The 13706-nt window shown below is 38.5% G+C and overlaps 1 protein-coding gene across 2 annotated transcripts in view; it reads right to left on the reverse strand.

Annotated features, from left to right (window-relative positions):
- Positions 1 to 13706, reverse strand: part of alpha-Man-IIb (alpha-Mannosidase class II b) — a 1305824-nt gene that overhangs the window by 1063922 nt on the left and 228196 nt on the right. The window lies entirely within an intron of this gene.

Here is a 13706-nt window from a genome sequence, read left to right on the forward strand (position 1 = left end):
CGAATGGATAATGAAAGAATTCCAGCACTGATACCACAATACCAACCTAAAGGCAAAAGAGATGTCGGACGTCCTAGGAAGAGGTGGAACTCAATAAAATGTGAAGACGGAACAGGCACTAAGCCTAAACCATGAAGTGAAGATGATGATGATGACTTTTTGATGAACAGAAGCAAAGAGATTGTAAATATTATAAGGACTTTGGATAGGACACCAGTGGCGATCCCTCAATGAAGGATATGAGGATGATCCTACAGTTTAATTTCGTGCCTCTTTGGATAGAAAATATATGTTAACTCCTGCGAAAACATTTTAATTACAGATTTTGATTTTCAATGCGTTCCGAAGTTTAATTTCCTTTAAGCTTCCACTTCGTGTCATGAGTTGTCGCCACTGCACAACTCAGAAATGATTTCCGAGGAACCATCCAAATATCTTACAGCAAACGGTATTTCTAACAGTGAAGTTAGCGGACAGAGAAGAGTGCAAAGGACGGAGTATAGCTTGAATATAACTGCGTTCGAGGATATGACCGCGTATCCTAATACTACGACCCTTCTTTCTGGGTGATGGAGACCCTGTCAGAGACTGCAATAAGAATTTCAAGTACCCTTATAGCCTCCTTAAATGCAGTTCATTGGTCATTTTAAAAGAATAGAATAAACGAAATAATAAATAATTTAAAATGGTATAATATAAAAAACAAAATGAATAAAAACAAAATTAGCCTACATAAAAATAAATAAAATAAGCTATAATAAATACAAGAATTAACAGGACTTTCAGATGACAGGACAGCCGAAAAAATATCTGAAGTTATATTTTATCATTTAGAAGAATTTAACTGTAGCAAGAAATTAATTGCGCTAACGTATGACGGAGCATCGGTAAATATCGGGCAGTACAATGGCTTAGGAGCCATTTGCGCAACTAAAATGGGGAGGAGAATCGAACTTCACTACTAATAAACTGCCAGTTCCAGAACTGTGAGTCAAAGACTAACATAGGCCTACTTCTATTGATTTTGCACGCTCTATTATATTATTATTGTTACTTTTACTATTATTACTTCTAATATTATATTAATATTAATTTCTGTCTTGGTCATCAGTCGTCAATCCCATATCCTATATACAAAAAATATCACGAGTCGCCATTGTAGGACACAGAGGCAAGTTCGTGGCGCTCGTTGGTGACATGGCTTGGTAGTAAATCAGCATTTGAATAACTTGAGTGATTCTGATGTGCATCTCTTTAAGAAGGAAGCACTGAATGTGTATCAGAGAGCCATTGACTATTGGCAAAAATGGTTTGATTACTATTCTTCACTTCTTAAGAAAATCACTTTTCTAAGCCTTAATGATACTTTCACATTCAGTGTCCTTACTGAAATTGTGAATATATTGCATGTTAATACAGAACTGGAATTTGAAAATGGTGATGCATTGTGCCAAGAGTATTGCCTATTGAAAGAGATGATGCGGTACAGTCTGCACGCTGCTTACGACAAGTTGTATGGGAAGTTCACCCCATTCCACCCGCCGCAGCTATACTCGGTACCATCACTAGCTTTAACTGCTCCCTTTTCATAGCCATACTTATTAGCAGGCTTCGAGACTTTGGACCCGATACAATAAGTTTACTGTGCATGTACTATAGGTTGTTGACTCGTTGCAGGTAGATAGAGATGTGTTGAGGTAACATTTGCTATTTAGAGAAGAGTACGGTAGTATGGGGAAACACACACATATGTACAGTCTGAAAGTAAATATACATTACACAATGATAATGTCAAAAGAATGTGAAAAGCATTTATTCTCCTGTCTTTTATAAGCATTTGTGTTTATTTACACACAGTGTTAATAGTGGAAATAAGCATGTAGCAATTTTAATTTTTTCATTTATCCTATTGGTCGTCTTTAGGAAGTACAATTACAATACAGAATTGCAATGTACTACAAGACACATTCTCAGTGTCTCAAACGTAAATCTTTTTCCGTTATCTGCCAAAGTTTGTACTGTAGAAAGCTTCGCTCTACGTCGCATGACGTGATAGGAGCAAAACGAAAAAACCTAACATCATTGCAGTCTCTAAGAGACAGTACTTTACTCTCGGGTGACTCTATGTCCACTAATTTGCTGTTTATATTACACAGTGTTCCATATCCGTTATTTTTAAATAAAATTGATTTCCACTTCTGTTTTACACGTTCAGTAACCGGTGTACTTGATGTCTCATTAATTCTCTGCATCATTTTCTAAATTAATTTGAGGACTTCCGGCATCTCTTGCTCTGACTTTTCTAACCGTGTAATAGTTTCAGACACAGTTTTTATGAAAACCAAATTATTCATCAGAACCTTCAAATCCAGAGCGTTTTCTTTTGCGTATTTGTTGGCATTCATTCTACAGTACCCCACCCACGGTATGCTTTACCACTATACTCAGTACGCCGTTGTGCGGATTTCCCACTGGACTGCTCTATTGGGTCCGAAGTCTCGAAGCCTGCTTATTAGAGATGCACGTATTAATTCAAAATTCCATGAACAAGAGAAAGGAGAAGAATGAAAAATATAAAACAAAGCCGAGGAGAAGAGATTTTTACGTGATGGTCCAGTCTCAAGTTAACCCATCCCGCATACCTAGTGAGGAGAAAGATGTAATTCTACGTCAAAATAAAAGAAGTGTCTCCATTTTTCTCTGTACTCTTAATGAATTCCAGTCTACGAAAGTTAAAATCTGTCGAGAAATTTCTAATAACAAAAGTCAACTTACAAAATTCTCGTCATATCTGGTCAACAATCCACTTCTTTCAGAATGAAATATCCATACACCAATTATGTACGGTATAATAAATATTAGCCACCGGCGTGGATCAGTCAGTTAAGGCGCTTGCCTGCCGATCTGAAGTTGCGCTCAGGCGCGGGTTCGATCCCCGCTTGGGCTGATTACCTGGTTGGGTTTTTCCGAGGTTTTCCCCAATCGTAAGGTGAATGCCAGGTAATCTATAGCGAATCCTCGGCCTCATCTCGCCAAATACTATTTCGCTATCACCAATCACATCGACGCTAAATAACCTCCTAGTTGATACAGCGTCGTTAAATAACCTACTAAAAATATTTAATAAATTTCATTTTCATTTATTTATTATTTTCCATAGATCTTACATGAGAAATGAAGCTTTAAGATGTGGAACAAGTCAAAATTTTACAATATTACAATTACATTTTTACAAATTTTTACAATATTTTACAATTTTTACAGTTTTACAATGTAGTAATTTTCTACAATGATGAGGTGAGGTCCGAGGATTCGCCAAAAGATTACCCGGCATTTGCCTTTTGGTTGGGGAAAACCTCGGAAAATCCCAACCAGGTAATCAAATCAAAGGGGGAAACGAAGTGATACCGAGGACTCGCCATAGACCATCCGGCTTCAGTCCCACGCCTGGGAAAACCTCGGAAGAAACCATTCATTGAGACCAAAGGGGGATCCAACCCAAGCCGGAACGTAGCTCCGGATCAGCAGCCCAGCGAGTCTGCCGACTGAGCTACATCGATGGCTCTACTAAAAGTATACAATACATAGCCAATAAGATTATTAAATTTACAAACGCAAACGATCATTCATCAGTTGAACTATATGTATAATACAAAAGAAGTTAATTAAATTTAAGGCATAAAAATTTCAATCAGTTGTGATATACAGAAATTGATAGTACATATCATGCAAACTACTTCAAATTACAAACACAAACAATTTAACAAACACAAACAATTTAATAAACATAAACAATTTAATATCATGTTTATCCCTGAGAATCAGGTTTCGTTCCCATAATTCCTCATATTAATTAAGGAATCCTATGATTAGGCAGTTCACGAAGATACTAAGACACGCGATATTCTGAACTGGACACGTGACACCGACACTTGTTGCCTGTAACAGTGGCGTATCTCCCACTCCTTGTCCGCTGAATAATAAATCAGCAAGACTACCAATTGATCGTCGCGACATGACATTTCTACACGCCCGTAATTATATAGTCAGCTGCTGACCGGCCCGCAATTATTTATTACGATGAATTATAGAATCAAACTCTCTGCGGGCTGGCCATTCCTCATGTCGCTTTGGAAGCAGTCCCCGCAGTTGCTATGGAAACCAGCTCAGATGCAACCAAGCAACAACGTCTGAGCTTACGTCTGAATCATTCGTTATGATGTTAAGTGTTGTAATGACGTTTACTGGTTAAGGCTCGACCGCTGGCAATGAACACATGTAAGTATACTGAAATCCAAATCTCCTGTATATGGCGAGAACCAATAGCAGATCGCTGCAACATAGGTAGTTACATCGCTATCCATTCTGACAGAGCGAGAGAGAGAGAGAGAGAGGTGGAGAGGGGGAAAGAAAGAGAGAGAGAGAGAGCGAGCGATATATCAGTTCCCATTACGTTGCCACTCGAACACTGTGCTATAACTCGAGTCTTTAAAATAATTGCACAGAAAACGGTTTTACCTGAAATTATGATTTTTTTAAATTTGAAATGTGGATATGGAACGTGTGAGGTGGACAGAGAGAATAAGAAATGAAGCTGTGTTGTAAAGAGTGAGTGAAGAAAGAATGATGCTGAAACTGATCAGGAAGAGGAAAAGGAATTGGCTGGGTCACTGGCTGACAAGAAACTGCCTACTGAAGGATGCACTGGAAGGAATGGTGAACGGGAGAAGAGTTCGGGATATAAGAAGATATCAGATGATAGACGACATTAAGATATATGGACCATATGTGGAGACAAAGAGGAAGGCAGAAAATAGGAAAGATTGGAGAAAGCTGAGTTTGCAGTGAAAGACTTGCTCTTGGGCATGAATACAGATCGAGTCAAGCCTAAGGGACTGGCACTTTTGTCGTGTCTCAGCACTACAGTACGCAAGCATATTATAGGTCTCGCAAGCAGGGAATACCGACGGTAGGAATGCGAACGAAAGAATGCGATATTGAAGAGCGGGCGATTGAAAAGGTCACGAGATAGCTTGAATGATATTCAAGAGTACAGTCGGAAGAGAAACGACGTCGATAGAATCACTCTTGCGTTGTGAGTTACATTACTCTTTTATTCAGTTCTACTGCATGTGAATACGTGTGTTGTTCCAAGTGCGTTTATTTTATTATAATATGTAGTGATGGAGCGTTCCCGCCACATTATTGTTTTATTAGTAAACATGTGTTACACGTTTAATTCGCTTCGGATTGTCCTTTGCTACGCTCTTTATTTCCACAGGCGATGTCCCCATCTGTTCATCTTCTTGGAAGTGGCAGTACTTCTATCGCCCTGTACCTCTCGCTCCCTCGGCGTGCCTATATACACACGTCAAAACAAAAAGCAACGCCACCATTGCTTTTCTGTAATCGTTCCTTGCGCGAGCTTACTTTGTCTCGTGGATAACGTCCACGGCATTACAATCTGGCAAGTGATCTTTCGTGTAAAAATTAAATTATTTATTTAAGGAACAGGCGACAATCTTCATTGAACTGTCCACACCTGTGGAGTAACGGTTAGTGCGTCTAGTCGCGAAACCAGGTGGCCCGGGTTCGATTCCCGGTCGGGGCAAATTACCTGGTTGAGGTTTTTTCCGAGATTTTCCCTCAACCCAATATGAGCAAATGCTGGATAACGTTCGGTGCTGACATCGGACTCATTTCACCGGCATTATCACCTTCATCTCATTCAGACGCTAAATAACCTAATATGTAGATAAAGCGTCGTAAAATGACCTCCATTGAATTTCAGAGTAGTTGCTCAAAATGTCCTAAATTACGTTCTAAACTCATGGTATAACAATGTATGATGTTTTGAAACACTCGTTCGAGTTAATGTTGCGTATTAGACTAGACGGCATTTCGGAAGGCGGTCAACTGCTATATGCGCCGTAGCACTCCTAGTATGTGACGTCACAAGCTTGTACAGTAGAACCAATCGCAATCAGTCTATAACAAGTACTTCCCAAGTTCGTTTGTTCACATGTGAGTGTTTCAATACATTGAATAAGTAAAACTAACATTTACTGTGTACGTGTAAGATAAATAAACGGCAGGAGAGACTGTAAAAAGACAAGTATTGCACAGGCAGGCGCGGAAAATATTGTTTAAGGTATATAATTATTTTAAAAACGTTGACGAGCACAACGCTGCCAGCCATCTTGATGCTGGCTGCAACGTTGCCAAAGCGCAAGAATCGACTGCAGAAGCATGTGGTGTGGGATTGAGAACCGTGCAAAGAATATTGTTACTGAAGAAAAGAGGGTTTGTTTGGTGTCATTCTTACAGTAATCAATGCTTAAGGTCATTATTGTCTTTTGATAATTTAAATTCTTTCCTGCGCTATTTACATTGCACATGCATGTGAAGTACGATGTGGCAATGTTGTCGCTGCCTTGCTCTCTCTATCTGTCTCTCTCGACGCAAACGCTAGCAGACTACCGCCTTCCGAATTGCCGTCGACTCTAGGCACGTACAAAGAAGAAGACGCCTATATAATTATCCAATAGTATTCTCTAAACTCCAAACGATCTACATCACCTGAGGGGTGTTCATGCCAGATTTGGCCATCGCATATGTGGCGTTTCGATGTTATTTTGGGAAAGTCTGAGTTTTTCTGATTACCGTTAGGGAACTCCCGAAGTCAGATACTCAGAAGCCACCCGCATGCGTACCTTGTGCGAGTTGTATGTATAATTGACCGGTCTGTAACATGGTCTACACGTCCAAGAAATTTCGTTCGCTCCCTGCATACACGTACGCACGCCCACACAAAAAACGAATTGTGCTACTTGCTCTCATTACTCTACCAGCCTTTAAAGTACTCCAGCAGTGTGGTAGAGTACAGACGTTAACACCCAGCATTATGCTGGTTATCTTGTGCGTGGGATGACCTGCCGACCCCCCCACAGGTTAGAAAGTCAGACCACATGCAAAGCCAGTTTCCCACGACTCAGAGAGATTATCACGATTCCCCAGTTACTGGAAATGCCTTTATATTCATTTCCTAATCTTAATAACAAGTTCCTCAGGCACTCACGGCCTACTTTCCTTCTAAAGAAAGAAGAAACTGGTGCACTGACCGGGTTGTTCCAAAACCATGTGTCTACGCTTCTCGCTATATAGTGCGAACCGTAAGCAATGTCATTAATTTCTTTGAGATATTTCAGACAAAACAATATTAGAACAGCGTTCCTCGTGTTTTGCTTCCTTTTTGAGTCATTGTTTTATATTAAACATTTCATACCGTGCTTCGAGAGAACCATTGGTTGATTTCTCAGTACGCTCAGTCAATTTAAGAGAGAGCAGTGTATTATGATAATAAATAGAAAGAATTATTTTAGTTTTGTGCTTTAATGTGTAGAAATTTCATCCGAGTAAATGTAACTTTTCGTTCTGGAAAGGAATTTTACAATGTTACATTTGTTCGGATCAAATTTCTGCACATTTAAATAACAAAACTAAAATGATTTCAATCACTTATTACCATAATATCATTATTATCATTATCATTATCATTATTATTATTATTATTATTATTACTTATTTACTTACTGGCTTTTAAGGAACCCGGAGGTTCATTGCCGCCCTCACATAAGCTCGCCATTGGTCCCTATCCTGAGCAAGATTAATCCAGTCTCTACCATCATATCCCACCTCCCTCAGATCCATTTTAATATTATCTTCCCACCTACGTCTCGGCCTCCCCAAAGGTCTTATTATTATTATTATTATTATTATTATTATTATTATTATCATTATTATTATCATCATTTTACTTGGTTATTTAACGACGCTGTATTAACTACATTATTTAGCGTCGATACGATTGGTGATAGCGAGATGATGCCAAGGACTGACCAAAGATTATCTGACATTCGCGTTACGGTTGGAAAAAACCTCGGAAAAACCTCAATCAGGTAATCAGCCCAAGCGGGTATTATTATTATTATTATTATTATTATTATTATTATCATCATTGTTATTATTATCATCATTATTATTATTATTATTATCATCGTTATTATTATCACCATCATTATTTACAAATGGCTTTTAAGGAATCCCCAGGTTCATTTCCGCCCTCACATAACCCCGTCATCAGTCCTTATCCTTTGCAAGATTAATCCAGTCTCTATCATCACTTCTCACCTCCCTCAGATCCATTATCATCATCATCATTATTATTATTATTATTATTATTATTATTATTAAATTTAATGCAATTTAAGTGCTGTTACTGATGATTATTTTCCTTAAGTTATTTATTAAATAAATACCATATGAGGGGGTCAGAATCGAAGGGGTATAAGTGAACTTAAGTTATTTGTGAGAAAATGAGGTTGAAAGTATTTAAGATTTCGTAAATTCCGTGAATTTTTTTTTATTTAAGTTTTAGTGTGTGGTGTGGTTGAAAGATGTATCTCTTTGCCCCTAAAATTTTGAACGTTTCAGCTTGTCCTGGATGCAGTTAACTCGTGTTTTTAGAAATGTCACTTGTATCCCTTTGCTTCCGAGTCCCTCATATATCTCTAGCCTACAAGTATTTACAATTTAATTACTATATTTCATCCGAATTTTCCTTTCCTAAGCAAGTGACGTCAGTAAGTGTGACGTAATTCACTGCCGTTGCTAAGTAACTGACATGAGATGTCAAAATTTTCGCAACTTGATTTTCGAACATAAATGTCTCACGTTAAAAATGCAGTAGTATTGACACATGCTGCTGTATAGCACGTTCGTAAAAATATTACATTCATTTCTACCCAGCAAGAACGCGCCTGCACTGTCTCGCCGACAGATGCAAATTCGCCATGCCGTGACCTGGAAGACAATACTTTTAATATTCAAGAAGAGAGTAGTCTTAAAGAGATGCAAGACCCGACCTGTCATAAGAAATAAAGACGTAAATTTTCTTTCGACAGTGTTTTGTTTGCTAAGCCAATTGGATCGCGTGACGTCACAGGATGCCGTGCCGAAACGACGGTACACAGAGAGGTCTGCTCTCACTAAAAATTAAATTCCATTTGTGTTTGTCTAGCTGTCTCGGATGACTCCATGCAACTTTTAGAGAGAGGACACAGCGAAGTGTTTCCTTAATGGTTATACACAGCCAGCAAAACAACTCTGTGACCCGATTCCAAGAGACTTCAGTTCCATATCTCCCTCGACTTCTGCAGGAAGGTGCCATACGTCACAAACTTGTCCGGAATTTAGTGTAAGAGGAACTACAATAATTCAAAACTCTGCTGGTTCAAGATGCAAAGACATTTGTCGTAACTGAAATTATTGTCAATTCTGTGCCAGAGCCAGATTAGAGATGAGGTCTAACAGCGTTTTGTAGTCACAGCTCCGAACTGTGATTGTTCCGTAAAATCGCTGTGACAGATAATAGCGATTTTGTCACACTGTGATTTTTATGTTCGGGTGATTCTTGGCGATTGTGAATGTTGTAACACCCTGGCATTAAAGTTGATGGATGGCAGGTAATACATGCCACATTCCAAGGGTAATGTCATCATCAGTTGTAATGTACCGGGACATCATTTTATTTTTACTAACATTTCTAATAATAACCTGGCTATACCTTTGGATTAACGATTGAGAACCAGAAACACTGTTTGTTATCCCCTTCCACGACTGGAGTTTGATGATACTGGCGTAAAATACAGTAAAACCTCTTCAATTACGGACACCCCCAAGATACGGACACTCCTCATATACGGACAGATTTTTATGTTCCAACTAAAATAATATAGAAATAATGATACGTTTAATTCTCGTTTACGGGCACTCTCAGACACGGACACGGACAGCTGTTTCACAGTCCTAAAGCTTGCTTTACATCCTGACTGCGGACAGAACTTGGATTTTAAGACCAAATGTGTTACAAAAATGGAAAATTTAGTTTTGAGAACTGTACAGAAACTCCTTAACATAAAAGCAGACAATAAGGGTCTCGTAGGCTACCACTAACCCAGCCGGCTACCCCTTGTTAGCTGGAAGCGGGTAGATAAACAAAATCATAAACTTTAACTTGTCTGATGGGTTCAAGGTTTCCGCGATCGTGAAATTGTATTCGACACAAGATAGGTTGGTAGGATTATTCTCTTCACTTCAATCAGTTGTTCTGTTTCGAGAGACATGGCACTTGAACGTAAAGGTTAAGTTGAATACTGTAAATTACAGTACTGCATAACTGTAGCTCTAGAATAAAATTGAATGGCACAGTACTGTATTTTCCTTTTTCGGTCTTATTTACTGTAGTTCAAAGTTGCAAAGAATTTACTGTAGTTGTATTTAGAATTAAACTACAGTAATACATGTCATCTAAAGCGTGAAGGGGTCATAATGCATATTATAAATTTACTGTTAGATTGGGAAGCTTCCCTCTCAATAAAGGAAACCTCCCAGATGCGGAGAGATTGTTACGTCCCTTCGATGTCCGTGAATAAGAGGTTTCACTGTACAAGCAAATCACTTTATTAGGTATAGGAGGGAAGAAAAGTAGTTCATCCATTTACGCTAAACTAGGAAATATCACGATTTTAAATTTGATAATTGTCATTAGGGTTTTCTTTAATCAAAATACAGTACAGGATTAACAATAGGCCTAAGTGCCTTTACTCATGAACTGAGTTATCCATGTGGACGTATTCATTATGCATTGTATATTATACTGTCTACTGCACATTAGCGTAAAATATACAGTGAATTTAAATTGAAAAATAAAATTATAATATGGATTATTTAAACACATTTTTAAAAATGGTGGCCGTTCATTTCGATAGAGGCTTCAGTTCTTTTGTGCTTAGTATCTCACTATATACTATGGTACCTAATCCCAATTTCCAGTTTCGTCCTTCGTACCAGTAACTCATGTTGAAATAATTCTGTACCTTACGTAGGCCTACTGTAAATTCAATCTTCACTTCTGACCGATCGAAAAGATAAAATTACTCAGACATGCTATCTACTGTCTACTTATTCAAATTTATTCCCAATACTTTTCGATTGCTGGTAAAATTCATGTTCTGGGAATAAGTTAATTATGTAGTAAAATATCGCTGCAATCGAAAAGTATTGGGAATAAATTTGAGTAAGGAACAAAAAAAAAGTTTCCTTCCCAGGCAGGATTCGAACCACGAAAGTCTTAGTTACCAGTCTATCGTGCTCTGGAGTGAACAAGGCTCTGAAATCAGCTACAAGGGTCGGTCCGGTTTTTTTGCCACTATTGTGCACTATGATAGTCTACGACCGCTTAGATTGCACAATAACTGACTCAGCTGTTCGAAATATCCAGACATGATACTAATATATGTTTACGTTAAAATTTAACACAAGAAAGTTCTTATCATACATATTCCGAAATATTATGTTTATTTATAAGCAATATAAAGCATTGACATTTGTATCAATGCTTAGTTACAGTATTTAGATTTACTTCTGTTTATTTTATATACGTTATAAAATACGTAAATAACTTATTTTAGTTGCATTACAAAGGCGAAGGATGTCCACTAAGAAGACGCCTGTATAGCCAATGGAATTTGTTTTACTCCGAATGCTCTATAGCAGCGTTTCTCAAACTTTTTTGAAGTGGGACCACTTTTTAAGGTCAGAACAGTTCCGCGGACCACCTTACTCTTGTTCCCTTCGAAAGCAAATTTATCATTTTCGTAGCATATTTTAACACCAGTATACTTATATTTTGAAATTGAATTAAGGTTCGGTACTTTGGTCCTCTGTTATGAATTCGGGTGGTCCCTGGCTGGATTACAGGCGCGGCGCCAGATGTGCAGGGAAAAGATGTGGAGAAACACCACTTATATAGTGCTTTAAATCCCTCTTTTGTTGCTGAGAGTGGGAAGTTGATAGACGGATAGGATAATAAATTTCATAAAATGTCTGTACTGGGAGAAAAAGTGAAATTCGATTGTCATGTGTCACTTCCAAACTGTGAGATTTTAAGCTATAGTGTGATACGCAAATCGTTCGAATTTTATTTTTTCTTCTGTATTTTTTGAAGGACCACAAGGGCAGACCTCGCGGACCACAGGTGATCCGCGCACCATAGTTTGAGAAACGTTGCTCTATAGAATCTAGAATAGCATCGGAAACCCGTATTATCCCCAGAATTCATCCCCAGTCTATTTTCACTATTACAGATGATAGATGAAGTAGGGAGAAGTGTTGGTGGAACTAAAGAGGAAAACGGAAGTAGACCTACCCCGAGAAAAACCCTCTGTCTGTAACGCTTGTTTTGTCCGCCGCGAATTCCACCCAGACCTGGACAGGGATCGATTTCTGGCCTCTGGATGGGATGCCAAAGCGTTAGCACTGTAGTCGCTCACGTGGTCATATTCACTGTAAATGGCACAGAAGATAATCGGGATCGAATCCCGAATGCACTTGGTGAGAAGGCGTTACGGTTGGTAAAAACGAAGTATTCACAGAAAGCCAGCCGGGAGTACAACTGTCCACAACAAATCTGGCGGATATGATCCCCTGGTCGCTGACCGCGCCTAGCCGAGACATACAAGGCGTGGCCTTGACACGCTCCAGCGATGTCCCCGTGCGGCGAGGGGAGCACGGGGTTAATTGAAACGTCAATGAGAACATCCGGGTGGCAGTACTCATCGTCACTACGGCTCCGATCTTGAAGGCAATCAAACGCACCACCCTCGACAGCTACACGTACATAAAGCCGGTTATGGCCTCCATAACACCGGACTTTCATCCAAATCCAGTCTACCCTACTACGCTGAAGAAAAGAAATGCATCACTTCACATTCAAATGATTACTAGTTCTGTTATTAAATGCACTTTTTTACAAATGTGTGCAATTCTTGAGAATGCTATTTCAATATCTGGACAATAATGTATTGCTAGAATCCTGTTACGGTTTTATTCCCTTTGAATTGGGATTATTATTTTTTCTTTGTTGTCCTAGTTTAGGTGTTTATACTGTTATGATTGCTTGTTGATCTAATTCTAATTATGCATTATTGGGTGGTTTGCGTGCTGTTGCTGAAACAATTTCTAATGAGGTTATATGGTTTTCGCTGTAAGAAAAATCCTAATGTAAACATAAGCACGTTGCTGTCATATCACATGACGCAGGAAGATATAGTTCGTATTTGGAAACCATAATCTTATATTATGTGAAAATAAAAAATTAAATTCTAGTTGTTAAATACGACGAAACATATAACTTCACTCATATGTAAAACGCTATGTAAAATAAAAGCTACTTTTATAGTTTGTTACGTACTATGAACGCGGATGAATACCAATAGTAATACCGAGGTAGTCTGTTCCTGTAACAAACTGGCATCACTTGAGCTCGAAGTTTTCATGTAACCACGTGGTACTGAAGTATGGCTTCTGCATCCTCGGTGTGTGTGGTTATTAAACGTAAGAGTAGAAACCCTATTAAAAGGGGACAAAAACAAAATAGTCTTAACTGTATATATTAAGTTAAGTGAGTTTTAATTACAGTAATTATAAAAGTAAATGTTTCATAAGCAAACGAATGCATAGTAGTGAGGTTAGGTCTACTTGACGAGTAACGGGAAATGTTTAACATGAAACAGAATGTACAACAGTAGGCGGGAACACGTACTGAGAATCTATGGCGCCAAACAGCGGCCAATGAAGCCTCACTT

The sequence above is a fragment of the Periplaneta americana genome, chromosome 9 (genome assembly GCF_040183065.1).
Source record: "Periplaneta americana isolate PAMFEO1 chromosome 9, P.americana_PAMFEO1_priV1, whole genome shotgun sequence".
In the NCBI taxonomy this organism is placed as follows: Eukaryota; Metazoa; Arthropoda; class Insecta; order Blattodea; family Blattidae; genus Periplaneta; species Periplaneta americana.